This window comes from Pinus tabuliformis, chromosome 4_1 (assembly GCF_031772625.1).
Source record: "Pinus tabuliformis cultivar Carrire ecotype Pingquan chromosome 4_1, CPIR1, whole genome shotgun sequence".
In the NCBI taxonomy this organism is placed as follows: Eukaryota; Viridiplantae; Streptophyta; class Pinopsida; order Pinales; family Pinaceae; genus Pinus; species Pinus tabuliformis.
This window is the reverse complement of record NC_142303.1, coordinates 915,791,112-915,797,358: the sequence shown is the minus strand read 5'-3', so window position 1 is coordinate 915,797,358 and position 6,247 is coordinate 915,791,112. Positions and strand designations below refer to the sequence as shown.

Genomic DNA, 6,247 nt, shown 5'->3' with positions numbered 1-6,247 from the left:
TATCCATTCTCTAAATACTAAAGGAAAAATTGATTATAACTCAAAATAGATTGAATATAACAAGTGGACCAACATTGCTCCAAACATTATGTTTCAATAGGGATCAAGTGTTTCTTCACCTTCAATCTTATAAAATAACATCATCGATAGACAAAATACCTTATAAATTAGCACTTGAATTCTATGGACCCTCTATGGTCATCTAGCACATTGGACAAGTGGCCTACAAATTAGATCTTCCCAACCATTCCAAGATTCCTCTTGTATTTCATGTGTCTTTTCTAAAGAAGGTCATGGGATTGAAGTGAAAGGTGCAAGCCAACTTAATTGAACTTGATGAAGAAGGCTCAATCGGGCTTTAGCTAAAATCTTTTTTGAATACTAGAGAAAATCAATTACATCAACACATGACCAATGAAGTATTGTTCCAGTGGAAACACATTCCACATAAGAACCAACAATGAACTTGTAATAATTTCATTATCATCGTGCTTAAGGACAACAAACCTTTCAAAGTGGAGGTGTATGTTTGGATACTACCCTAACCTCCCTACTCTCAGCTATGTAGGACTAAGGTAATTGATGTAGGAGGTCATCATCTTTGGGAAAGGTGCCACAATGGATAGTATTGGCTATATATTTAATGTAAAATAATCCATTTTATAAGGTCCATTAGTTATTTAGTACCCATTAATGATTAGACTACAAGTGGTTAGGGTTTTTCTATGGACAAACTATTAAGGAGATAGGAAGCTATTGAATACCTTGTATTCTGCATTTGAAAATATACTCAATGGAAGTTTTCCCCACCTTAAGAGGTAAGTTAACATTATTTTCCTTCTTTTCATTATCCATATGGAAGGATATCTTTATAGGTTTCATCTTATTGTCTCTTGTTTTTAGTTATTCTACATTATATTCTCTATATACATAAATGTATTTTAATTTTCAATGGTTAAGGAACACGACAATGGTGTGCAAACAATGTACTGTAGTTCATATTTCACATGGGAGGCCAAAAATCCCATCAAGGGCTTATTGTAGTGGTTATACCCTCTTTCATGGCCATTGATCATGAGAAGCATCTTTCATTTAGCATAAGGCCCTTGATTTCATCTCTTGGACTAGTTAATGGTCTCTAGTACTTCCTAATAGCATTGATATTCCCAATTAATGTCTACAAATTCCATATAGAGGTCAAGAGTAGATGTATTAGGCCTCATTCATGGTAATGCAACCTAAGAAGTGTCATTAAAGGTGCAAGTCAATTGTATTCATTCCCTCGCCATTGTCAAGGTCTTGAGAGCCACTTGTGTTGTGCAAGGCCAACTAGTAGCACTCATATGAATGCAAGTGGGAGGATAAATATCCCTAAAAGGTCATATATGAAGGCTATAATCCTCGATCATGGTCATCGTTCTTGAGAAGCCTCATTTAGGACCTAAGGCCCTTGTTTCATCCCTTGATAATTGTCAAATCCTAGGAATGGTTGATGATGCATAATACCTATGAACAATGTTCAAAATTTGGGGAGCATCATTCCTATCCTAATTCAATTGCTTTCATCCCTTAACAATTGTCAAGGCCATGGGACCAATATGCAATGCATAATCCCTCTTAATGATACCATGAAATCCAAAGCCCAATGCTCATATTCCAAGTTGAAGTCCAAAGTCTAGTGCTCATATTCTAAGTCCAAAAATCCAATATGTAATGCATAATCCCTCTTAATGATACCATGAAATCCAAAGCCCAATGCTCATATTCCAAGTTGAAGTCCAAAGTCTAGTGCTCATATTCTAAGTCTAAAAATCTCACATAGATGTCACGTGAGGTGGTTTAAGGCCTTATTCATAGCCATTAATCTTAAGAAATGTCATTCATGAATTAAGGCCCCTAATATGTTTTAGGACTCAATGTTGTATAACAAAATGGGTTGAGTTCATTACAACAATCTACTCAATATGAACTCAATATGTTACCCATGGGAATTGAACTTGGGTGGGGATGACAATAATCTTTCCTCCAAACCACTCAAGATAAATCCAATCTACATTTAAATCTCCTAATTTAAAGCCTATATATTCTACATTTAATATGTTATAAAGAATTCATAAGTATAAAAGCATATAAATTTAAAAGTTAAATGTAATACATATGTAATTGTGTTCCCCAATATTTGTTTCAAACACCAAATGCAATAATATGTTCTTCCTAACGTAAAGTGCAAGAGTTTTCAATACTTTCCCAAAAAACAACTCTAATACAAAATTTAAAAAATCGTCCGGCTCTGGCCACCGGCAATCCCTCCGCCCTCCACCACCCTCCCCTAGCTCCGCCACCCTCCTTCTCCACCACCCTCCCCTAGCAATCCTAACATTCCCTGCCATTCCCTGACAAAAAATCCGATCGCAGCTTGAGGGCCTGACATCCCCTGACAGATCGGGGACGAGCTGGAATTGCAGCCGCGGAGTATTATTGCCGATTCCAATTAGAATTGAGGAAATGGTCACCCACGCGCTGCTCACTCACATTCCTCTTTGACTCTACCTAGGTAGACTACTACATTCTCTCAGTTGATCCGGGGGCGAAGAAAATGGCGAGCGAGCGCGAGATCCTCGAGCTTTCAGGGCCTTGCCATCTCACTACTATCGACTGTTAAAATGCAGGTCGGATTCGAATCACAGGCGATGCATAGCTGCCAGTCTGGTGCAGGGTGTGTACATCCTGGAACGAGATCGGCAGGACCACGGGTTCGGCCGCGATGCTTTGGCCGAGAAGTGGTGGAGCTTCTTCAACTTCAAGCTTCTTCATCCGTTGGTCGACCTAACTGAGGGTCGCTGTGTTTTAGGCGCCATATACAAGTGGAGTAAGAAGGCGGCGGGCTTCCAGTTCTGGCCGCCGGGCGTGCCCAAGATCGTGGTGGCCTTTAGAGGAACGATTACCAAACCGGGTTCCTTCGCCGGAGACCTAAGGCTGGATCTCCAGATCCTCAGAAACGGACTCCACACGACTCCCCGGTTCTGGACAACATTCGACGCGGTGAAGAAATACGTTTGTGATCGCAGGCGGGAGAACGTGTGGATCGCCGGGCATTCCCTCGGGGTGGCCATGGCAATGCTCGCGGGTAGGCGGATGGCCGAGGAGGGGCATTTCTTGGAAGCCCATCTCTTCAATCCGCCCTTCGTGTCGGCTCCAATGGACGGAATAAGGGACAAAAAGGTCAAGCATGGTCTCCACATCGCAACCACTCTGGTGGCTGCCGGGCTGGCCTTGGCGCTCAAGGACAAGTCCAGCCTCTCAGAGTCCCACAACACCTTCTTCGCCCTGCGCCAGTGGGTTCCTTGCCTCTATGTCAATCCGAGGGACGATCTCTGTTCAGGTTATGTGGGGTATTTCGGAAACTACCAGGCGATGCAGCAAATTGGCGCCGGAAGCATTGCGAGCTTCGCGGTGCGTCATTCAATCAGTGATTGCGTTATGTCCGCGTTTGGGGTGGAGTCGAAGGCACTGCATCTCATTCCCTCCGCGAGGCTTGTGGTCAGTTTGGTCCCGGCGCCAGATCTCAGGAGCGCACACAGAATCCATCAATGGTGGGCGCTGGATCTCAGGATCCAGTGCAGGGAATGCAGGATTCTAGAAGGATTTTAGCAGGGCCAATTGTGATTGCAATTAATGTAATTCCTATTACATAGATGGAATGGCCTGCGATGCCAAAGATTTGATTGCTTGCTAAACGATTTAGACTTTTCCAAAGATTTATGTTCAAGATTGCAGTTATGTTGAAGTCCACCATCGTTCAAAACCCAAGAGACGCCATTCTAAAACTTAGATGAAGCCGTGAATGTGAAAGAGTAGTGTTCAAAATATTTTTCATGATCAAGCTGCTGCTTTTAGTTTTGGGTTTCAAATAACTGGGCATGCACCCTTTACATTATTTACATATAACTGCACGGATGTTGATTATTTTACTCCTCTAAGGTTCCAACTTTCGAGTTACATATAACTGCACGGATGTTAATTATTTTACTCCTAAGGTTCCGAGTTGCTAGCCAAAGCATGTGGCACTTTATTTTTTTGTTGTTGGATGTTCGTGCTTTTTATGGTACTATGGATTGTGTTAGGCGTTCTTTATCCCGCCTCAGGCTTAATACTTGTCTTTTTCAAATTAATATGCTTTTTTTCAAATGTTTTGCTAATAGGAGTGTTTTAGGAGTATTTGAATTGAGTTTTTGATGTTAAAAATAGAATTTTAATTATTAGAGCTTTTAGAAGACTCCATTATATTGAGAAAGAGAAACCTACCCATATTCACCCAAAGTAGCAAAGTTATGATAATGTGAATAACTTTGTTGCAAGAGAAACCTACCCATATGAATCATACTTTTACATTTTTTTGTACTATATGTGTGTGTGTGCGCGCACACTTTGGTTGTACAAAATGTTAAAAGACTTGTTTTAGTTGTACAAAAGATAGACTTTATATTCTTATGAATATGGCCATGAACATAAAAAAATAATTAAAATAATAATACATAATTAATTAAAAATATATATAACAATATTTTTTAAAAATGGGAAGGCAAGAGCGGGAGGGGTCATCTATTGCCTCGATGAAGAAATAGAGTCGAAATTCGCTTGGGGGCTAGGCAAACCATCAAACTACCAAGCAGAAGCTTTAGCCCTTTAGCAAGGATTGGAGATTGCAATATCAAAGGGGATTCGTTAGCTAATAATCTTCGATGATTCAATGATAGTTATTCAAAAGTTCCACAAAATCAAATCTCAAATAGAAAAGGACCTACCTATGATATATTCCCGAATATGGTTGCAAATTTAGAAGTTCGAATCCATTGCCTTCTTCCACATTAAAAGGGAAAATTATTAATGTGTTGATAATAAGTCAATAAGGGAGCAAATCTAGACCAAGGGATTAAATTCAGGACCAAGGAGACCCACATATCTTTCATATCCCATGATCATCAAATTAAACATGAAAGGGAACACAATGTCCCAATTAAACTCCTTTGGGCGTTTGATTAGAATGGAATCAATGCATGTTGGGCCGCTTAATGACAACAATAATCCCACGATAATGAAGAGGCATGACGAACGACAATCTTGCAAGTTGGATCGTAGTGGAAGAATAACCAGCTAGGAGAGCGAGGTAAATGTTGTCATGTTTATGGACAGGTGGAGCATCACTTCAAATGTATTTATACTTCGCATTAACGAAATGAGGGCTATTACTCCACTAACTCTAGAGCAGTTGCTCTTGCATGAGTTTGGTAGTAGGGCGAAGGCTTTAGTGATGGAAATCCGTGTTAGGATTGTCTAGGGACATGATAATGGCATTGAATGCGAAGAGACTGACGTTGGAGCAGGAAGAGTCCAGGTTAAGAAATATAAGTGGTGTTTGTTGGTAGTGGAATTATCGTTGGTTTTTGTTAGAGCTTGAGCGCCCTGCAGCATGGAAAACTCAAGCGAGGACGGTCGTGGAGAAAATGTTAAGAAATAGTTGGTGACAATTATGCCAAATCTCTCGGCCCTCCTAGCTAAGTTAGGTGATCAAGTGACCTTGGAATCTTGTTCCCACTTTTGCTCCGATAACAAGGCAATTGAAGGAGTTGCGCGAGGACATGGGGTGACTCCAGCGAACAGTGGATAATCTGGCTACAAAGGTGGACAATCTAATATTAAAAGTGGATGGTATTGAGTTAACATTTGAAACGATGACTTTGGGTATATTGAAAAATGTGTATGGGATCCCCGAAAATCCTCCTCCTAGAGTGTAGACAGCTCCACAACTCGACGAGTCGCTGGATCAGATCATGGTTGCAACTCTCCCTCAACAAATGGAAGCAGAACAGATTGAACAAGACAAAAACCCCAAGTTGAAAAAGAAAATAGCGGTTAGCAAAAATTATTTATATTTTAAATGTTTTATAAATTTGCTCAATATAATGGAGTCTTCTAAAAGCTTTAATAAAAGCTTTAATAATTAAATGTCATCAAAATTATAACTAGAAAAAATAAGATAAAAATAAATTATTTTTTGAAATATTTTAAAATAATGATGATAAAATCAAAAATATAAAAATAATACTTATTTTCTAATTATATTAATATAAAATATCTATTTTTTAATAATAAAAAAATAATATATTTTAAAAATATATATATTTAATATATAAAATTAAAATTACGAAATCACAACCATTTTAACCAATATCATAACAGCAAAATA

At 39.1% G+C, this 6,247-nt stretch overlaps 1 pseudogene; it reads left to right on the top strand.

The window, feature by feature from the left end:
• Positions 1 to 2,596: 2,596 nt before the first annotated feature.
• LOC149179140 (GDSL esterase/lipase At4g10955 pseudogene) lies at positions 2,597 to 3,651 on the top strand (annotated as a pseudogene).
• Positions 3,652 to 6,247: the final 2,596 nt, after the last annotated feature.